Source organism: Pongo abelii, chromosome 2, assembly GCF_028885655.2.
Source record: "Pongo abelii isolate AG06213 chromosome 2, NHGRI_mPonAbe1-v2.0_pri, whole genome shotgun sequence".
In the NCBI taxonomy this organism is placed as follows: domain Eukaryota; kingdom Metazoa; phylum Chordata; class Mammalia; order Primates; family Hominidae; genus Pongo; species Pongo abelii.
The window spans coordinates 124531098-124554761 of NC_085928.1; the positions used below are offsets into that span (position 1 = coordinate 124531098).

Here is a 23664-nt window from a genome sequence, read left to right on the forward strand (position 1 = left end):
AGATCTGATAGTTTAAAAGTGTTTGGCAGTTTCCCCCTCGCTCTGTCTCTCTCTCTCCTGCTGTCATGTAAGATATGCCTTGCTTCCCCTTCATCCTCTACCACTATTGTATTCCCTCAGGCCTCCCCAGCCATGCGGTACAGTAAATCAATTAAATCTCTTTCCTTTATAAATTACCCAGTCTCAGGTAGTTCTAAAGCAGTGTGAAAACTAATACAGCAGGTCCCTTTAAACACCACCAAGAGCACCAGGATGGGATTCTGAATAGCAGCCAATGTGTATCCATGGTCCTGATTGGTAATTTAGACTTGATGCACACTCAGCATTTTCCCTGTCCTTCCCAGGTGCAGCAGCCTCCATTCTTCTACTTTCATTCCTTACATCAGTGGTCCCCAAAAGGTTGGGGACCAGGGACGAGTTTCATGGAAAATAATTTTTCTATAGACCCCAGGCGGGGATGGTTTTGGGATAAACTCTTCCACCTCAGATCATCAGGCATGAGTTATATTCTCATATGGAGTGCACAACCTAGATCCCTCACACACACAGTTCATAATAGGGTTCGTGCTCCTGTGAGAATCTAATACTACTGATGATCTGACAGGAGGTAGAGCTCAGGTGGTAATGTTTGCTCACCTGCCACTCATCTCCTGTGGCATAGTTCCTAACAGGCCATGGACTGACACAAGTTCATAGCCCAGGGGTTGGGAACACCTGCCTTACATTATTCCACACATGCGTTATTCCATACATGTAGATTTGTGTTTCACATTTTAAGGCCCTAGAGAAGCATATTTATAATTTATAAAATTCTGACAGCCCTCTACATCCCCAACACCCCTAGGTCTAGATAGTGTTTTACACCTATTTTATTTTAATGGAATATATCCATCTAATAACGGTAAATGCAGCAAGGGCTTTTGCTGTCCCTAGCTGGGATGCCAAACTGCAAGGGAATATTTCCACACTGACTGAGGGTGAGACTCTTCCTTCATACTATCATCATCTTTAAAGATGCCTAAGTTCCTAATTCTATTAGTCAAAGGTATACACAGGGTTAAGAGAAATGAGCAGGGAATCTTGCAGTTTCCACAGGGCTGGTAACAATGTAAAGCTATTATCTAAGGTGCAAGGGAAAGAAGTTTTCAGATTACAAAGAGAGTATTGACTCTCTACCAGAAGCTATGACCTTCACTAGAAAGCTACAGCCACTCCACTGCAGCAGAGCAGAGAGGGAGCCAGACTTGACACATACCCTGACACTCTCTAATCTGCAGCTAGTGTTTGAACACCTGCATTAGCCCATTTTGTGTCGCTATAAAGAAATACCTGACACTGAGTAATTTATAAAGGAAAGAGATTCATATGGCTCATAGTTCTGCAGGCTGTACAAGCATGGCACCGGCGTCTGTTTGGCTTCTGGTGAGGCCTCAGGAAGCTTTTACTCAGGGCAGAAGGTGAAGAGGAAGCAGGCATGTCACATGGCAAGAGACAAAGCAAGAGAGAAGGGATCAAGAAAGAAAAGGAATACGCCAGACTCCTTAAACAACCAAATCTCATGTGAACTAATAGAGTGAGAACTCACTTATCACCAAGGGGATGGCACCAAGCCATTCATTAAGGATTTGCCCCCATGACCCAAACACCTCCCACTAGGTCCCACCTCTAATATTGGGGATATTTCAACATGACATCCAGAGAGGACAAATATCTCAGCTATACAACTCCCAACTAGGAGACAGAAGTCAATGGAGCTGTAGATATATGCACCATTCAGGTCAGCTTCCTTGGGCAAATGACAAGATGGAGAAGAGTGAAGAGAGGACCTGGGGGGGGGGTAAATTGAAAATTTTCTAGCGTGCCCTTCCTCCATTAAGAGACACTTACATGTGTCCTGGACTGGAAAGAAAGGTATTTCCATGGAATGAAAAAGAGACTGGCAGAATCATTCTAAATGGGACGACTGACATGTGGGGCCTACTGATGCTGAGTGTGGTTTTCACGGGAGGGGAGGGGGATGCAAAGGGCAACTCGGCTTCCTCAGTATCAGGTCAGTGCTTATTCTGGGTTTCTCAGTCTCAAGTTCTCCTCTCCAAATGGTCCTTCCCTTCTTCCTCTTTTTTAGCACCATTGTTTTCACTCATCTTTGGGAGAAGGAAAGTTTTCTAAACAAGCCTACAGCCAAATTTGTATGTCTTTCACTGTAGCCAGTAGTTTGTGGCTCAATCATTGAGTATTTTTTAGTCTTCATTCAAATTTCACAGTAAGTAACCTAGGTCTACTACAACAGGGTCTTAGGGTACACAAAAAGGAATTTGTAGGCGGTGTTGGGGTGAGGAAAAATAAACTAAAACTTCGGTGTGCAACCATCCACATAAATTTTTATAGTTAGAGTAAAAATATATGTTCGTGCTATTGAGTGTAGAGGACAGAGGGAAGCATGCAAGGTGAATATGTGTTTTATGACCCACGCGATGCTCCTGAAATGTGATTTTTAAAAAATAGTGCTTGCCCCTCATGTCTATTGGCAGCTATGCATGAAGGTGAGAAGACAGGAACATTTTGTTTTATCTTTAAAATTCCCTGTATGATAACTTATATTTAGAATTAAAGCTGAAAATAAAATAAAATCTTGATCTTTTAATACTGGAAATTTACTTTGTATTTATAAACGTGAAACATGGCCATGAAAATGATTCCCTGATTTGTGCAGCGTTAGTGTGGAGAGTAAAGCAGTCCCATGCTTTGTTGACTGTAAGTATGCCCTATTTTGTCAACTCAGAGCCCAGGGGTATACTAAAGTCAACATCTGGTTTAAGCCAGGCCTATCTGTCTGATTTTCCCCTTCAGCAAATCTGAACTACCCTTTATTTCACCACCATTCTTTGCTCATACACTCTTCCCTTATTTGGAATTCTACTCCTCCTTCAAGATTTCGTACACATTTCTTTCATGTATTTTCACAATGCCAATGCTATAAATTGTGTTTGTGATCCACACTGGAAGAAAAATGTTCTATATCTTTATATTGAAGGGAGTGTTTGATGTGGCTCTCCTTGACAGCTAAGACTCCAAGCACAAAGTCTAGAATAGGGATACTCAAGTTGCGGTCCAATGACCATAACACTTGCATCACCTGCAAGCTGATTAGAGAAGCAAATTCATAGGTCCTACTTGCAGTGACTGTAGAAGAGTTTTGAGGAAAATTTATATGATCTATTTTACATGCCACTTAACTCCAGAGGACATTCTCAACTGAGATACCTACTTAAAAGATTTTGTTTTTAACTTTTATTTTTTTAAGACAGAATCTCACTCTGTCACCCAGGCTGGAGTGCAGTGGCATGATCTTGGCTCACTTCAACCTCTGCTTCCCAGGTTTAAGCAATTCTCCTGCCTCAGCCTCCCGAGTAGCTGGGATTACAGGCTCCCGCCACCACCACGCCTGGCTAATTTTTCTATTTTTAGTAGACATGGGGTTCCATCATGTCGGCCAGGCTGGTCTCAAACTCCTGACCGCAGGTGATCCACTCACCTCGGCCTCCCAAAGTGTTGGGATTACAGGTGTGACCCACCAAACCTGGCCTTTTTTTACTACTTAACACCTACTCTCAAATAAAATTTGCTGCCCAGCCTACAGTTCAGTGAAGGGATTAGTAATTTCAATGTGGCTTGCCCTGGCCCCCAATAAAATCAGTCTGGCTTGTTGTTTTTGTTGTCTCCCAATTTGATCAGCAATAAATGATACAGAAAATACACATGGATCATAAAATGTTCAAGTTAATAAGTCTATTAGAACTTCCATTTGAGGATGTCTGAAATACAAAAGTCATGCAAAATGATTTTGCTAACATTACTTAGCGTGAACACAAGGAAGTATTATTGTAATCAAGATAGTCCTCATAACAACTATACTATATGAACACTATTATTCTATCTATTTCACAGATAAACACAGGGAGGGTAAGTAACTTATTGAAGATACATCATGAGTAAATAGTTTAAATGGCGCTCAAGCCCTGGCAGTCTGGCTCTAAAGTTTCCAGTCTTAATCATTATACTATATCAGACAGGCAGGTTTCAGGTTTCTTCCTACTATTGCTGCTGTATTTTCTAAACACCGAAGTCAAAATGACAAAAAATCTATATTCACATAGTGGAGTCATCACTTTAGCTTAAGTTGTGCCCAATGCTGTAATACAGACATATTTAGCCACATGGAGCTGACTTACGTGGCAAATCTGACTATACTATACTATGCATGGTAGTTTTCCAGGGTGGAAGAATAGAGATGGGCAGTTTGCTAAAGAGAAAGGGTTGAGAGTACAATGTGATCTTTCCTCAGAAATATGTTGAACCTGAAAGAGCAGACAACATTTAAAGGTGATATTATAATGTGACACACTTGGACATAGACGGTGCTGTTTGATGTTTAAGTTAAGAAAAAAAGTTAATTCCCAGCCAAGGCCACTGTCTGCATGGATTTTCTCTGGGTAATTCTTTTTTCTCTCACATTTAAGTTTGACACTAAATGCGGGAACAATGACATTCTCCTGATTCTGCATGGGTTACTATTTAGCCTTGGCACCTCTCAGGTTTTCACGATGTTATTCTCAACAATTCGCAGCTCTTTGGAGATGGCAAGCTTTGCATGGTTATTATTGGAGCCTATGGACATCCTACTAGGCACTGGTGATCTTGGGAGTGATGAGGTATCCTCGAAGGAAGAACAACGCAGCAGGTGCTATGTGGCAGAAAAGACTTTTATTGGCTCACTTGGATACTTGATGAGGACTCTTGGAAAGATTTGGGATCTTACTTTCAAGGTATTAAAGATCTTTGTATCAGTTAGGATTCATTCAAGAAAACAAAATCACTCTGTATTCTAACTATAGCAGGTCCTTGAATAATGTTTCATTCAACATCGTTTCACTATAATGTTGATCGGAAAAAAAGTTAATTCACAGCCAAGGCCACTGTCTGCATGGATTTTCTCTGGATAATTATTTTTTCTCTCACATCTCAAAGATGTGCATATTAAGTGAAATAGCCTGTCCAAATTGTCCCAGTCTGAGTGTGTGTGTGTGTGTGTGTGTGTGTGTGTGTGTATGTACCCTGCAGAGTATAGGCATCCTGTCCAGGGCTGGTTGCAGCCTTGTGATCTGAGCTGCTGGAATAGGATCCAGCCACCTGTGACCCTGAACTGGAATAAGTAGACTGGGAAATAAATGAATAAATACAAATTATTATCAAATATTGATTTGTAAAGTCTATGATAATCATACAAATTTACAATAAACAATGCAGTACAAAAGCATTCAGTGAGCTCTCCTCATTTGTAATTGTTTATTTTTGAACTGTGTGGTGGTAGGAGGTGCTCTTTACAATTTTTACCTTGCAAATATTTATTCCTTGATTTAATGCACTGTCACTATGACCACCATCACTCACTGATTCACCAAAAATTAAATAATTATCTTTGTTTTATTAGTCTTTCTTAAATGTATGTATATCACATTTATTTCAATGTTTACTATTAGAAGTGTTTTGAATCTTAATTTAGGAGTTCAGTGATTTTTGGTGATCAGAAATCTGCCGTAGGAACTTAACCCTTTTTGATATCAATTAGCCTATGGTAAAACTGGTTTCATTATACGTTATTTCACTTAAAGTCACCGTTTGCAAGGATCTGTTCTGCACATTAAGTGAGAGCTCCCTGTATCACAGATTTAGTATAGGACCGGGGACCTATGTGATAGGTAGAAAAGTGGCAGTGTCAGGGAAACTACTGTGGAAGGCCAGGGGAGCTGCCCCCAAAGGCAGAGAATTGATGCTCAAGACTTCAGATTGAAGTACCCAATTTGATTCTTCAAAATTTGCCTGAAGGCTGCTACAACTCTTGAGAATCATTAAGAAGCTCCCACCATCTGCTTTTTCTGAAAAGTGGGTCATATTTTGGAGTTACCAGAAAGCTGCTGTGAAACTCTTGTCTTCCTACACATCTGGCTGTACTTGCCTCCAGAAAATAATGATTACTGCTTTGCATTCACTTTTCAAATCGGACACCAGCTCCTTTCATTGTCAAACACCAGTCTGGAACCATACGTGGAGGAAGATTCTGAGAAATATAATTCCCAGCCTTAGGGTACGGTGGCGGTAGTGGCAAATTGACAGCAAATAATTTAGTTTGCAACTGTGACTGCAGTAGGAGCAAAACCCAAAAAAGTAGTTAATTACTGTTAACATGATACCAATCCTAAAATGTCTGGAAGAAACCAAACCAAAGCAGCACACATACAGAACAACAACAACAACAAAATAAAGCAAAATGGTCTTGCTCTTAACTAGTAATGATAACAGTATAGGTCAGGAGTAGAATAAAAGATTTATCTGTAGAGGTAAATGTACAGATAATTTTGAAATCGATCAACATTTTAGATTAAAAAAAAGTAGTATACAAGTGCAAAAATGACCACCAAGGATAAGACATTAGGTTGAGTATAAAAAATATAGATAGGAATCAAACTTTAACTTTCAGAATGTGCATGAAAACAAGGCATACATATTGACTGGACAGATGCCAAAGAAAGTGTAAAATAAAACCCCTATTCATTGACTGAACAGTCATTTGAAAGTGGCCATGTGATAAGAATAAATTATATTTTCTCATAGTTTTTGATGAATACTGAAAAGAATAAGGTTACTTCAGGAAGCAAATCCCTAGCTTAAAAACAAAATTTCTCAGAACCAAGAAGATAATGTTTAATTTTAATGGCTAAATGTTTTCCATTTTAAGCTTTAGAAATCAATTCCAGTATGGTTGGGAAATAACCTGTATTTTAAAGTACTATTAGTGTCCGTATTTATTGTCCTCATCTTTGTGTGTCATTACATGATCTTTTACTGACTTTTATCTCCACCCTCATGTTTGTTTCAAATCAATTCTACTCTTTGTACCAAGCTGAGGTCTCAGATGGGTGTCTATCACCCTCTTCTAATAGCCAAATATGCTATTTCGTGGGCAAAATGGAATTGGAAACGGTTACTCTTGAAAAAAAACGCAAAACACAAAACACATGCAGCTTTCTTATATAGCCTGCTTGGTATGCAAGTGATCAAAATGCAGAATTCTTATTGCTTCAGATGAATAGGTCTTTAGCAGATGGGCTTGGGAAACATGCTTCTCATGAATAATGTAAGAAAATATTCAAAATTAGACATTAAAAAAACAGCCAACAATTATAAAGTTCATACAATAGATTGGGTATAGTTCTATAGGCTCCCATGTGATGAACTTCCCTTCGAGAAAACGACTGTTGTCATTATTCTCATCTCACAGATTAGGAAACTTCAGATAGATGATTGATGGAACATACTCAAAATTACAGAGCTGGGGAGTTGAAGAGTCGTGATGCATGGATGCAAACCAAAGCCTTGGATGTAAACTCATGCATTTGAACTCCACAGCCTGCGCTATTCGCCATAATTCTATCCTGCTTCTCAAAAGAAATAAAATGAAACTAAAATGCTTGTAAGAGACAAGGCCAGGGACAGCACAAAATAGAGAAATAACTTCGATTATCTCTATTACTTATAGCTTTACATTTTGCCTTTAAGACAACGATCTTTTTGTTTGTTTATGGATTTTTAATTGCTCCTATACTTTCTATCAAAAAGACCATATTTCCTTCAACTAATCTCTTTGCACTTTTGTTCAAAAATCAGTTGACCATTTTTGTTTGTGTCTGTTTGTAAGTTTTCTTTCCTGTCCAAATGATCTATGGCACCCATCCTTCCACTACTATCATAGACTTGATAACTGTCACCCTCCTACTTTATTTTTGTTGTCAAGATTGTATTAGCTATTCTAAAATAGCTGTGCCCTTCCATATATATTTTACAATGATCTTGTCTGTCTAGGAAAAAAAGTCTTGCTGGGATTTTGAGAGGAATTGCACTAAACCTAATGTGCACTAAATTTGGGAAGGATTGACATCTTTACTATTTTGAGTGTTCCGATCCATGAACACGATGCATTCTCTTCTTTGGTTTCTTTTAACAACATTTTGTAATTTTCAGCATATAGAACCTTAACATTTTAAAGTATGTGCCTGAGCGTTTCATCTTCTTTGAAACGATTACAAATAGTGTTATGTTTTTAATTTCAGTTTCTACATGTTCATTCTTGGTATATAAAATGTGATTAAATTGTGTGTGTTGATGCTGTATTTGCAAACCTTGCTGACCTTACCGGTTCTAGAGTTTTGAGAGTTGTATATTTCTTGCAATTTTCTATGTAGATAACCATATCATCTGCAAATAGGGACAGTTTTATTTTCTTCCAATCAGTATGCTTTTTTTTTTTCCTTATTGCAGGGGCTAGAAATATGATCACTATATTGAATAAATGGCAACAGCAGAAATCATTGTCTTGTTCCTAATCTTGAGTGAAAACAGCCAGTCTGTCACTACTAAATATGATGCTAGCAGAAGGGATTTTGTAGATGCCCTCTATCAACTTAAGGTAATTCTCTTCTATTCCTAACTTGCTAAGAGTTTTTATCAGGAATGGAATTCAAATTCTGCCTAACGTTTTTTTTCTGCGTCAATTGATATGATTACACAATTGATACGATGAATTACACTGATTGATTTCAAATATTGACACACTTTGCATGCTTGAAATAAATTCTACTTGGAAATGATGTATAATTCTTTATATTCATTATCGGATTCAGTTTGCTGAAGTTGAAGGTTTTTGTCGAAGATTTTTAATCTAAGTTCTGAAGAGATATTGGTCTGTATTATTCACTTTTTGTACTCTCTTTGTGTGGTTTTGGTCTTAAGACAATAATGACCTCCTAAAGGGCATTGGAAAGTGTTATTCTCTCTTCTGTTTTCTGGAGGAGACTCTATAAAATTGTTTTTAACTCTATTTGAAATATTTTGTGGAATTCTCCTGTTAAACTGCCTGGGCCTGGAGATTTATTTTATGAGAGTTGTATATTGATTTTTAGTTTAAGGATTTGATATAAATGTGGTAATAATATGGAGTGTAACACATAAGTAGCAATTTTGCTCAATAGGGTGGTGTAGCAGGTGTGTTAGCAAATCACCTCATTTCTTTTGGACCTTTATACCATTTCTCTGCACAGCTGCCTGTCTTTGAATGGCCAGAACCTGCATCTTTGCCAGCAGGCTGTGCTGAAACCCACATAGCTCACATGTAAGGTTGACAGGAAAGACTGAGAATTAAATCTCCCGTTGCCCCCAAGCCTTTAACCAAAAACTGACAAGTACAGGAATATAAATACCCCAGTTTCCCTGCCCTTCACTAGATAACGCTGAGGAGTATATTTTGCATCACTTCTAGAGTTTTTCTGCAGGATTAGGCTCCAGTTATCCATTACAGAAACCAGCTTTATAATACCCGCTTTATTGTTTGCCTTTCCTTTCCCTAGCTCTCTACCCCTCACCTATTTGTGTTTCTTACGCTTGCCAATAAACTGCCAGCACTCAAATGTTTGCTTCAGAGTCCGCTTTGGGAGAAGTCCAACATAAAACATTTAATATCATATATGAGTATCTTATGCATATGGAACATGGTGATTGAAAACTGATACTATAAATTGCGACTCAGAAAATGCTATAAGGGAAAAATATGGAATTTATACTTAGAGTCTATATTTAGGTCCTGTGTGTGTGTGTGTGTGTGTGTGTGTGTGTGTGTCTGCATGAATTATGCACAAATGATAATTCTATGAGGTGCATTAAAAGTAAATTTAGTGGAAATAAGTGTGCTATTTCAAACCACATTTAAATGGAACAGCATTCCAGGGTTCCAGTCATGCTCTTGGCTGCCTGTAGGAACTTTTGTTCATGTCCTAGGGTGGAAATTTACTAAACATAAGCTAAAATTTCTCCAGAGCCCTTTCTTTCCTTAAATAACACAGGAAAACCAAAACAACAACAAAAGTGCTAGTGAACAGCACCAGTGGAAAGGCAAACATGACTACTATTTTTAAAGTACGAGATGATAATTTTGTGCAATAAAATTACATCAATTATAAACTGAATATTTGGTAAGCAACTTGGGTGTTTTCCTTAACAAAAAGCAGAAAATTTTGTGCTTGTTAAGTGAAAGTATGGATAAACATTAAAAATCTTTGAATGTTCCCTTCTCGGCACTCTCAAATACAAAGGGATCATGGGTACTTTCCTGGAATAATATGGAATTTTGAAGTTTGGATCAGGAATAAAGGTGGTAGCTGTAATTTTTAGGGCTGATAAGACAATTCCAGGGGAGATGCTAACGTATAGAATGGGTTAACATTCCAAATAGTTGTTCATCTGAAGGGCTGATGCTGAGAAGATATAGTATGAAACCAAATGAAAAAAGACTTTGGAAACCAGTTGACAGTGAGAAATAAGGGTATAATATGGAGCTTGGATCAATGCCTGAGTGTATGCTTCAAGAAGAGACAACATCTTTATCTAAATGCCTATAGACTCAGTATTGGGTGGGGATAAAGTGGTGAATGTGGATAATCTTCAGGAGCATTTCGTTTGTTTGAAATGCATGCAAATATTCATAAATACAGATCCGTTTCAACTATGTCTTTTCATATTACCTCAGCCCCTTGTAGCCTAGTTTCTTTTGCAAGAATCTTTTGGGCTTCTTGTTTCATTAAGGGCAAAATTTTGAGAGAAAATATCAGAAAAGGATTCTTACACTCTTAATATCTGGTATGTGAAATAACTAGATACAATATTTTAATACATAGCAAACTGACTTTGGAAAAAACTATTGAGATAAAAGCTGCAAATTTGGCCAGCTAGAAGTCCACCTGCCTGTGTGATTTCAGGAGACCCTTGCATGAAAATGTCATGCTAATTATATGATAGTGGTTTCTTTCATTCTAACTGAAGAGCTTTGGGATCTTCAGTATAAATTGAATTTTTCATTAGTATGAATTTCAACATTACAATGAGATTGTACACATATTAACTAAATGATCCTCAAAATAGCTCAATGAAGTAGGTCCAATGAATTCTCATTAATCTTTTATTACAGGTTAAAGAAAGGCCACTTATCAAGGAATTTTATTTTAAATTTAAAATGTCCCTGGGAATCAGTGCTATAGAATAACTTAGAAAGAAAAGAATACTGGCCAGGTGCCTGCTTGAAATGAAGGTGAGAAGAGAATAGGACATGGAGAATGAGAAGGTGCTAGAAAGCAAACTTCTTGAATTTTATGATTTGGCTAGGACCTTCCCTGAGTGAAATCTAGTGCTTCAAGGCATGATCACACTTACAACACCAACACTTTCATTGTGAACTACTCAAAGCATCTCTGCAGATTGCCTGTTCATGCCATCCAAAGTTTTGAAAAAGAGGAAGAAGAAAATTGTTTTTCTCTCCCTTAAATGTCTGTGGTATTTGGCCTTGTTGTTTAACTCAATTACTGTAGAAGGCTTGCTTTCTCCACCTAGTGGCCAGAAAAAAGAAGATTTTTATCTATGGAGATGAAAAGAAGCAAGAAAGGGCAACAGAATATGTAGAGTAATAGCAACTATAATTTGTTGAGTATTTGTGCAGGTGCTGTGATAAATGCTTTACATATGTTACCAATCCCCACACCACGGGAGACAGGAATTATCATCCCACTTTACTAAAGCGAAGAAAAATCAAGTGATGCCCAGGTTCACATAGTTTGAATATGGCCAGAAATACATATTTGAATATAGCCAGAAATTTAACCTAAGTGTATAACTTCAAAGCCAGTTTTCATCTGCATTAATAAATTTGCTTTCTGGAACACATGGATGCTAGATATTCTATCATCTTTTTTGGAAATAAAGTAATATGATACATACGATCACCAAGCTTCGAGACAAGCCCAAATAGATTGAGAAGAGGACCTAGGACTGAGCACTAAGGAACTCCAATGTAGGGGTGTGTGTGTGTGAGTCTAAGGGGAAGTCTAGCTCCTTATTTCAAAGTAATATTTTATCACTTTTCATTATTAAGCAGTTGTACTACTGGTTCCACTTTCTCTTATTTGTCTTCCAAACAGAATACCTCAAAGGAAAAAGTACTTAAAACCAGTAAACTACACAATACAGACCTAACAGATTCCACAGAAATCTCACCAAAGCAATTATAAGATATGGGGCATATAGATTGCAGAGAATAAGAGAGGAGAGGAGAGGAGAGAGGAAAAGAAAGGAAGAAAGAAAAAGAAGAAAGAAAGAAAGGAAAGAAAGAAAGAAAGAGGAAGGAAGGAAGCAAGGAAGGAAGGAAGGAAAGAAAAAAGGAAAGAGCTTACAGTCAGATAGGGTGGCCAGTGTTCCCCACCTCCAAAAAAGCTAAGTTCCAAAAAGCAAATTTTTTTTAAATTTTACCTGTAGTATGCAAGACTTTTCCAGTACTTGCTCTGATATTAAGCAAAATGAGATGGCACATTTGGAAGTGGTTGCTTCAGATTCAGGAACGGGTGATGACACGAGTTTCATTTGTTCTAATCATTGACCGAAACTTTTATTTTTGCTTAATGGAACACAAGACATATGATCCATTCTGTGAGTAAGTAGAGAGAGAAATAAAAAGAAAACCAAAGGTTTTCTGTCTATCCTGGTCATGTTTTACTGATTTGTTTAGCTTCTAAAACTAACTAGCTAGCTGATAAAAAATAAAATAAAATTATGACCTAAGGTACATTTAAGCTGAAAACCTGAAATGCACTTCTCCCTCCGCTGCACAGATCCTTCTGGAATTATGTTTCTTATTTGGTTAGTGTTTCATACAAAACAAAGGGGTTTCTCGTGGCGAAGACTTTCCTTGTGCTAGATTAGCTCTCAGTAAAATATACCGAATCCAACTATCTCATCTTAAGGCCAGTGGTCCTTAAAGTGTGGTCCAGGACCATCAGTATCAGCAACTTCTGGAAACTTATTAGAAAGGCAAATTCTCAGGCCCTGCCCCAGGCCAAGTGAAATGGAAACTCTTGGGTTGAGGCCCAGCAGTCTGTGTTATAACAAGCCCTCTAGGTGATTCTGATACCTGTTAAGGTTTAGGAATTACTGTATTAGGTAGTAATGTTGTCTTCTACAAGGGAAGGTCAAGGTCTAGTAACAACAAATGGCGTAAAAGAATACATCACTTTCCCAACATTTTAAGATTACATTAGTACTCCAGAAATCAGATGCAGTCCTGGAGAGGAGAAAACACAAATCGATTGTGATTAACTTTCCACCAAAATATGCCAGGTAAAATTGGTGCTTAAAATAAAATTTAAATTGAATTTGAGAAAAAGAAAATATTGTTTCTTGCATGTCTGGTTTTGTGGATTGAGATTGTGCCTGTCACACTATAGTGCCTCTACTATTTACTGGTTATTAAGACTGCTGAGCCCTGTAAATTGTTGTTAAATCATTGCAAATCCCTTACTGCTACTGCAAAAACATATTCATTAAATTAATTTACAAAACAGGGTATAAATCTGATGATAAGTGACATGATCATTAGGAATGCATATCATGGTAACATAAGAACTGCTGTTTCATAAAAAAACACATCTAATCTTGACCCACAAACCTTTACAGGACTCACATTATCACTGTAACCACATTTCTCTTATCATTCCACCCTAGATATAATTGACATTTTCTTAAGTATGGAGAAGATATAATAATTTCCCATTGTGATTTTATATGCCAATGCAATTATACAAATTTTTCAATACAATAAAATATAAAGATGTTAAGTTGATTAAACAGAATTAACCTTCCTTCCCCCAAGCTCTAAACACAAAACAGAGAAGCCTTAGACAAGTATTTGAAAACTCCTCAGTAATCTCGTTCATTGAAAGTACTTCGCGTCATAAAAATTTCAATAACTCACAATTTTATATAGTGTTTTATAGTACCTAGAGTTTTTTCATATATTTTCTCATTTAATCCATGCAAAAGTTCTGCTCACAGCATATCATCATCCACATTTTCAAATGAGAAATCTGTTATTTGGAGAATTTGTCAGTTTCTTCTCTAAGACTGCAAAGTTAATGGAGGCAGAGCCAAGCACTCCTTAGAGAGAATGGGTTTCCATTGGAATATTCTGTTCTTCACAAGAGGAGTACATGGGTCAACATTCCAAGTGTTCCAGTTGCCTCCAACTACACGACAAACCACCACAAATTTCGTGATATAAAACAGCAGCAATTACTTGTCAGTGTCACTTCTCATGGTTCTGGAGTTTGATTGGGCTCAGACAAGGGGCTCTTAATGAGGGTCTTTTGTGTTAGCATGCATCACAATGACTGACACTGGAGTTATCTTGAAAGCTTCTTCACTTACATATCTGGTAACTGATCTGGAAAGCCTTAAACAGATGAAGCCCAGAATAGAATAGCTTGGTCTTCTCTGGCATCTCTCTCTCTATCTCTATGAGATCTCTACTCTTGAGCATGGTGGCTTCACGGTTGCCAGACTTCTTACAGGATGCCTCCGTACTCCAAATGTGTATGTCTCAGACAGAAAGTTAGACAGGCAGAACTTTAGGCACCTTTTATAACCTAGCCTCTGAAGTCACTGAGTGCCATTTTCTCCATTTTATATTTATTAGACAAATGACAATAATATCAGCTCACATTAAACAGGATAAAAATTAGACTGCTATGTCTTGATGGGAGGAGTGTCAAAGAATTTACAGACACCTGTGGAAGCAAGCTGGTTGGATGCATATATCCAAAATGGACCAAATCATTGATTAAGACTTTATATTAATCATTTATACACCTTCTTGACCCCAGTTAGCCAGGTTATTACCCTTCTCCTCCCACAAAGGAGATTTCAAGTTTATTCTCCAGAGAAGTTAGGCTAGAGATGCTATGGATTTGGGAACACAGAAGAGCAGAGGATGGATGTGAAACATAAGATGAAAAGCATGAATATTAAGAGGCCTGAGCCCATATTGAGACATGATAGTTCTCTTGACCCCTTAGTGGGAATCGTGAAGGGGTAGCTCACTTACTCAGACAGCAGCACTCAAACCCCTTGCAGGAGCGGAGCATGCACGTGAGTGGATGCAGGAGCCGGGGCATGTGGCTTTGGACTCCAGCAGGAATGAACCCCATACCAGCCCACGGCAGTGTCTAGGGTTGCCCACAACTTCTGGAGCTTCAGAAGGTGTGTGTTACAGCATGCTCTTTTAGCTTTGCCATTTGCAGATGGCTTAACTGTTAAACTGCTCAGTGGAGAGTAAGTGTGATAGCCTCTTGCACCTGCACCTGTGTCCTTGTCCGGTGCCCAAGAGGAATGATGTTACACAGACTTGAAGGATGGTGAATATGGAGATTTTGTTGAGCAGTGGAAGTGGCTCTCAGTGGGATGGGGAACTGCAAAGGGGATGGATTGAGAAGGCAGTCTTCTCCTGGAGTTTGGCACTCCCCCAGCCAAACTCCTCTCCAATCGTCCCTGGCCGAACTCCTCTCTGACCATAGTCTCTGATGTCCAGCTGCTTCTCCTCTTGACATTCAGTGGTTTCTCTCTTCTGTCCTTCTCCGCCATGCCACTCTGCCCCTCTGCCAGTGGAACCTGGGTTTTTATGGTTACAGGGTGGGGCAGGCCAGGCTGGTTTCTGAAAAGGCAACATTCAGGCAGAAAAACAGGGATGTGAAGTTCTCAAGTTAGGGACACAGGTCCAGGTTTGATGGTGGAGCCCTCGCCAGGGACCCCGCCCTCGTCTACCCAGTATTTCCCTGCCTCCTGTCTGTATCAATATTACTAGCTGATAAGTATACACTACATCCCATCTCTACCAAGGCAAGAGCTGGATGTATTTTCTCCAGAAAAACAGAAAGCCCCCTGAGCAAAGATCTTCAGACACTGACCTTTGAATGTCTTTCAGCCAAGAGCTGATCCATGAGCAATCACCTTGTCTTGCAGCCCATCTCTGCACACAGTGCTTTTTAGTGCCTGGAACTTAGGTATTAATGACAATTAGCCATTTGAAGAAAGTCTCTGACAGAGAGGAAATTCAAAGTAAACAGAAATGGAGAGCTATAAACTAACCAGAGCTCAGATCTACTACATGCTAGGCAGTTTTCAAGGAGCACCAAAAGCTACCTATCTCTTATTCTTGCAATAACCTTGTAAATAGCCATTATACTGTCTCCATTTAATAACAGGCCTGAGGCACAGGTTTTTAAATGATTTGCCCACAGTCACTCAACGCAAAGAAGTCAAAGCCATTTCCAGTACTTATAGTTCCCTCCCCTGGATGCTCTGTGAATTCTAGTTTTACAAACCTGTCCCATGCCCACCTTTCCTGAAGTGATTATATTTTTGAAATAATTAGTACATTATGTAGTGTTTCTTGTTTCCTAATTGCCTGTGCAAGTCTGTATACAACGTTAAGTGCAAGTAGTGTTTTTCCAGTTTAATTTGCTATTCTTTTGCAATAGTCTATCACTTTTCTTTAATGAAACCAGGTTGTAAAAGATACTATTTTCTCAGCTTCCCAGTAAAATCTGACCCTGAGGTTTTATTTAATTAACCTTAGCCATTGTATGCAGATAACAACCTCCATTTTAACAAGAGAATAACAAGAAGAAGTCCTTTGGGAAGTGAAGATAGGTAAGTGGCAAAACATTTGCCATTTTTCCCCCTAGGAAAAAATAGATCTTATTCTTCATTGGTTGGAGGAAAAAAAAATAAAAGAGAGAAAAAAAATCTTTGTGGCTGGAAGTCGCATTTCTGTTTAGCAGATGTCTCTCTTCTGAATAATTTCAGGAACTGGAGAGGGATCCCCTACAGGAAGTAATTAAAACTTGGCAGTAGGGACATACGTCGACTTTTAAAACTCCAAACCAGAATTATCAGTCATATCTCTTGGAAATATTATGAGATAGTTTAAGATTCACTATCAGCACACACCTACAGTGAACTCATTTTCAATAAATGTGCCAAGAACATACACTGGAGAAAACACAGTCTTCAGTAAGTGGTTCTGGGAAAAAAGAATATCCATATGCAGAAGAATAAAACTAAACCTCTGTCTCTTACCATATATAAAAATCAAATTGGAATGGGTTAAAAACTTAAATCTAAGACCTCAATCTATGAAACAGCTACAAGAAAACATTGGGGAAACTCTCCAGGACATTGATCTGGGCAAAAATTTCTTGAGTAATACCCCACAAACACAGGCAACCAAGGCAAAATGAACAAATGAGATCACATCAAGTTATAAAGCTTCTGCACCACAAAGGAAATAATTAAAAGTGAAGAGAGATCCACAGAATGGGAGAAAATATTTGTGTACTACCCATCTGACAAGGGATTAATAACCACAATTTATAATAAGCTCAAACAACTCTATAAGAAAAACAATCTAATAATCTGATTCTAAAATGGTCAAGAGATGTGAATAGGCATTTCCTGAAGGAAAACATACAAATAGCAAACAGGCATATGAAAAGATGCTCAACATCTGTATTAGTTCGTTTTCACAGTGCTGATAAAGACATACCGAAGACTGAGCAATTTACAAAAGAAGGAGGTTTAATTGGACTTACAGTTCTGTGTGGCTATGGAAGCCTCACAATCATGATGGAAGGCGAGGAGGAGCAAGTCACATTTTACATGGATAGTGGCAGGCAAAAAATGAGAGCTTGTGCAGGGTAACTCCTCTTTTTAAAACCATCAGAACTCGTGAGACTTATTCATCATCACAAGACTAGCACAAGAAAGACCTGTCCCCATGATTCAATTACCTTCCACTGGATCCGTCCCATGACACATGGAAATTGTGGGAGTTACAGTTCAAGATGAGATTTGGGTGGGGACACAGCCAAACCATATTGACATCATTGATCATCAGAGAAATGCAATCAAAAATACAATTAGATATCATCACACCCAGTTAAAATGGCTTATATCTAAAAAACAGGCAATATCAAATGCTAGAGAGAATGTGGAGAAAAGGGAACTCTCGTACACCGTTGGTGGGAATGTATTACAATCACCATGAAGAACAGTTTGGAGGTTCCTCAAAAAACTAAAAATAGAGCTACCATATGATCCAGCAATGCTACTGCTGAGTACATACCCCAAAGAAAGGAAATCAGTATATGGAAGAGATATCTGCACTCCTGTGTTTGTTACAGCACTGTTCACAATAGCCAAAATTTGGAAGCAACATTAAGTGTCCATCAATAGATGAATGGATAAAGGAAATGTGATACTTCTACACAATGGAGTACTATTCAGCCATAAAAAAAGAATGAGATTCTGTCATTTGCAACAACATGGATGGAACTGGAGGTCATTATGTTTACTGAAATAAACCAGGCACAGAAAGACAAACATCTCATATTCTCACTTATTTGTGGGATCTAAAAATCAAAACAATTGAACACATGGAGATAGTAAAAGGGTGGTTACCAGAGGCTGGGAAGGGTAGTGGGCAGTTGACAGGAAATGGGGATAGTGAATGGGCAGGAAAAAAAATAGAAAGAATGAACAAGACCTACTATTTTATAGCACAACAGAGTGACTATAGTCAATAATAATTTAATTGCATATTTTGAAATAACTAAAACAATATAATTGAATTGTTTGTAACACAAAGGATAAATGCTTGAGGGAATGGATACCTCATTTTTCATGATATAATTATTACACATTGCATGCCTGTATCAAAATATCTCATGTACCTCATAAATTTATACACCTACTGTGTAGCCACAAAATTAAAAATTAAAAATTAAAAAAAGAAAGATTCACTATCCATTGCAAACAATCAACAATGAACTTGGCTTTCCCTGGGATCCCAAAAAAAAAAAAAATGTGTTTTTTTGAGAAATATTTATTGTTTTTATGGCTCTAAGGAAAAATAATTTCAGTTATGATTATTTTAAGGTCTTTTTGTTTTTATTGTTGTTGGTTTTTTGTTTTGAGACAGAGTTTCATGGCATTGCCCAGGCTAAAGGGCAGTGGCACGATCTTGGTTCACTGCAACCTCTACCTCCCAGGTACAAATGATTTTCCTGCCTCCGTCTTCCAAGTAGCTGGGATTACAGGCATGTGCTACCATGCCCGTCTAATTTTTTTGTATTTATAGTAGAGACTGGGTTTCACCATGTGGGCCAGGCTGGTCTCGAACTCCTGGCCTTAAGTGATCCGCTTGCCTTGTCCTCCCAAAGTGCTGGGATGACAGGTGTGAGCTACTGCACCTGGCCTCAGTTATGATTAGTTTTAATCATATATATGTAAGCTCAATTATATTTATTCCCTTAATTATTAGGGAGAGTAAGTGCCTTCCAGTTTAGAATTGTGTGATCATGGTACTGGACAGAACTGTCTCAAGATAGAACCAAGATTGAAATAAAACCTTAGGAATCCAGCCCCTCCACCCCACAAAAATAATTTCTTGCATTTCTATAGCACTTTGTAATTTATCAGATGCTTTTGCCACTATTACCTGTATTGATCCTCAAAATAATCTTGTGAGTTTTATGTAGAACAGTGCCAAATTAGGAAAGGATCAAAGAAAAAAACTTTCACCTGGTTTTGGATTGCCAGATTTAGCAAATAAAAATATAAGATAATCAGTTAAATTTAAATTTCTGATAAATGATCAATATTTTAGTATAATTGTGTCCAATGTAATATTTGGGATTCATTTATTTTAAAAATGTGTTTTTATTTGTTGTTTTTCTGAAGCTCAATTTTAACTAGGCATCCTGTATTCATTTGGCAACCCTAAGTTGGTACCATGGGAAGATGTGCAGAAGATATAAAAAAAGAAAATATTTGTCCAGCATTTGAGTGAAGGGCCTCTTCTTCATTGTTCACTACTTTGATTAAGTTTGAAAGCTACACATGGCTAAGATCAGCCAATCAAAGGACTTTATTATCCTGGCCAGAATGATTGCTCAGTGATTAGCATGTGACTCAAGCTGGACTAATCAGTGAAATATTGAGGAGATTATCTTTTCTCACGGGATTGGTAATGTCAGGACAATGTGAGTTTAGAATTGCCCACTGGGGGAATTCTGAGAAAAAATTCATCTCAGCAAAAAGGAGTTATAGGAGAGAAACAGTGTGTTTGTGAGATTATTTGGGCCTCTGGTTCCAGCTGCACTTGAAATCAGGTATACTTCTAGGTGCTTAAATCTCTTGCAACCAACAGATTTCTAATTAACATTCTGAGATATGTGAATTTGTTAGGAGAAAAGCTGAGTGTTGGGAGAGAAGCTGAGGCAAGGCTTGCATGTCTGACATAATGTAAAAGAGTCTTGGAACATGTCCGGGATCCAGGGTCTAAAACCTCTTGTGGCCTTTGGAACACCAAGCTCTGTGCTAAAGGGTGGAAGGCTACCCTGATGCACCATAATCTAAGCCCAGGGCATAAAACCCCTCATGGCTTGGATAGAATCCAGGGCTTGTGGCCTCTGGAATGTGTCTAGACTTGCTGGCTCCTTGCTCCTTGCTCTCCCAGGATCGATTGTATCTTGAGTTAAAATAACCTACTCCCCATTATCTCAAGTAGCGGAGCAAATGCTAAACCGTCACAGCAGTAAATCATGTGCTTAATACAACGCTCCCTTTGGACCCCCACTTTCTCACCACCTGTTTCTTTGTTGGATTACCAATAAATAGTGTGGGCTCCCAGAGCTCGGGGCCTTCGCAGCCTCCATACACTCATGATGGCCCCCCGGACCCACTTTTCTCTTTCAAATTGTCTTTTTCTCATCCTTTTGACTCCGCTGGACTTCGTCACTCCCACGGCTTGGTGTTGGGTCTGACCACCCCAACATGAATTATTTCCTAATTTGCCCACTAAATCAGATCTCCCTGACACCCAGGCTTGTGTGTGCAGCCTTCCCTGGTTTCCTTTGACCTTCATCTTCATCCTTCAACAAGAAACTACTCACGGACAGGTTCTCCAGAACTGTGTGTGCTTCTCTGAGGCAGAAATTTTGGATATGATGGAAATGAGTTCTCCCCAGGCAAATGTAGCTGACAGGCTTCCTATAAAGCCCCAAAATTATTCATCTAAGACAGGAGTCTGCAAATTTTGTAAAGGGTCAGATAGTGAATATTTTTAATTTTGTAGGCCATACGATCTCAGACATGATGATGCAACATTGTCGTTTCAGTGTGAAAGTATTTAAAGACAATAAGTAAATTAATAGGTGTGGCTGTGTTTCAATACATCTGTATTTACTAAAATAAGCAGTGGACCAAATTTGGCCTGCAAGCCATAATTTGCTGACCCCTGATTAAAGGATCCAACAAAAGTCAGTGTCTAGTATCAGTAGGGTATTCTCAGATGGTTAAATAATTCCCATTATAATAACCCAGCTAACTCTGAGACTAGTGAGAGTTTTTGAGTTGGAAGTTCATCTCCTGGGCTGTGTGCAGGTATGGATATAGCCGAAGATAAATTAGTTTATATGTCTTCTTAATTTTGCGTTTAGAAAGTCTAGACTCTTCAAGTCTATATTTAAAAAAAAATTCTCTGTACATTTATGTGAAAAAAACTCATTTTTTTTTAATGTTTGCCTAGCATGAGCCTTTGGAGATATTATCTGGACACTGATCTTCCTCAAGCTTTCAGATAGTATTGTTATTTGATATTTGTCTCATATTGACCAAATTGGTCCTAAAGACTGCTTATTAGGTAGATTTGTAACAACTTTTTGTTTGTTACAAACCACCCTAAAACTGAATAACTAGAGACAATAACAGTAATGTATTTTGCTCACAAAACTGTAACTCGGGTAGGTCTGGGTGGAGAAGGCTCATTTCTATTTTATGTGGCATTAGCTGGAATCTCTTAACTAGAACCTGGGGAATTTATTTCTAATATAAATGACAAATTATTGCTGGCTGTGAGCTGGAAACTCAGCAGAGCTGAGGGATGAAGTTTCAGTTCTCTAAATTGGTAGCCCCATGTGGCCTGGCCTTCCTCACAGTATGATGGCTGTAAGTCCCATCCCAAGAGAAAGAGACAAATGGAAACTGGATTACACTTTATAGCCTAGCCTCAGAATTATACATCATTACTTCTGCCTCATTCTATTCACTGGGGCAGTAACAAAGCCCCCATCCAATTTCAAGGGAAGTGAAAAAGTGGAGTAAAAAAGTTCTGGAAGGACAGATAGGATTAGAAGTGTTACAGAAACATTTTTTAAAGGGAAAATATCCATTTTTAAAAAATTTGAATAAATGTTGCACAAAAAAATATTTTAACAAAATATAGTGTGGTGGCATAAGAAAAAGAGAGTGAGAGCATCCAAAGATGTTTAGAACTTTTTTTAATGTGAAATATCTCATAATCCAGTGATATAGTTTGGCTGTGTCCCCACCCAAATCTCATCTTGAATTATAACTCCAACAATTCCCACACATCTTTGGAGGAACCCAGTGAGAGGCAATTGAATTATGGGGGCAGGTCTTTCCTACACTATTCTCATAATAGTGAATGAGTCTCATGAGATCTGATGGTTTTAAAAACGGGAGTTTTCCTATTCAAGCTCTCTCTTTGCCTGCTGCCATCTACATAAGATGTGACTTGCTCCTCCTTGCCTTCCACCATGATTGTGAGGCCTCCCCAGCCATGTAGAACTGTAAGCCCATTAAACCTCTTCTCCTTCCCAATCTCGAGTATATCTTTATCAGCAGCATGAAAATGGACTAACACATCCAGCAGAGAAATAAGAGGTCTAAACTTAAAAACCATGATTTAAAAATATATAACTATAAAATGAAAATGTAATATTTATGCTATCCTAATAATAGACACTTTCTTTAGCTAAACTTTCGAAGTCAGAATTATATTTTATAGTATTTCTACAGAAAGAGATTATTTATCCAATTCAATCTTACACTTTAGAAAAAGTTCAATCAATGAGAAAAAGTATTTTACTAATTTTTGATAAATAAATCTGTCAAAATCAATAACAATAACAACAACAACAACAAAAACCATGAATACAAGACACAATTAAAACTGGAAATGTGAGCATCTTTAAATATATTATCCCATGGACAAGGGAGATGATTTTATGGATGAAGAAATAATTAATTCAACAGCTGCTGTCCATGTCAGTATGACTGTTTCATAGTAATGGTAGAGATCAAAACATAGAAGACACAATGGGCCTTCAATGAGTGCAGTTGATGAGTAAAATTAAAAAGTAAAAAATAACTTCAATACAATGTGGGGGAGAATGCTAAAACAAAGAGAGATCTGAAGAATGCTAAATCAAATCTAGTAGAATTAAGGAAGTGATTCCCCCAGGAAGTGATGCATAAATTGAGTCCTAGGATGATAGAAGTTAGCCAGGGATAGGTAGGAGAACGTCAGTGAGTATAGCATGTGTGAAGGCAGACAGACAGAGGAGGATGTATGCAAGGGCTGGCAACTGGTGCAATGATAATGTCCACATGGGTCCAACCATGAAGGATCTTATTTGACATGTTCAAGAGTTTAGTTAGAATCCTCAAATCCTTCTTTTTAAGCAGTTATGGTGGTATGACCAGATCTGAATTGTTTAAAAATCACCAGTGGCAGCATTGAACCAGTGAGCATCATTTATTAGAAACGAGGACCTAGAGTAAGGCAATAATGTGGCCAATTTAAGTGTAATTCAT

The 23664-nt window shown here is 38.1% G+C and overlaps 1 long non-coding RNA gene across 2 annotated transcripts in view; it reads left to right on the plus strand.

Moving 5' to 3' along the window:
* The window catches only part of LOC103890222 (uncharacterized), a 140202-nt gene that overhangs the window by 110874 nt on the left and 5664 nt on the right, over positions 1 to 23664 (plus strand). Inside the window, exons 1-2 of one of the 2 annotated variants that reach the window (XR_654576.4) lie at positions 4633 to 4826; positions 8377 to 8524. This is a non-coding gene — a long non-coding RNA (uncharacterized LOC103890222). Of the gene's footprint in view, positions 1 to 4632; positions 4827 to 8376; positions 8525 to 23664 lie in introns of those variants that run through there. The other variant, XR_008523820.2, reaches the window with a different exon arrangement.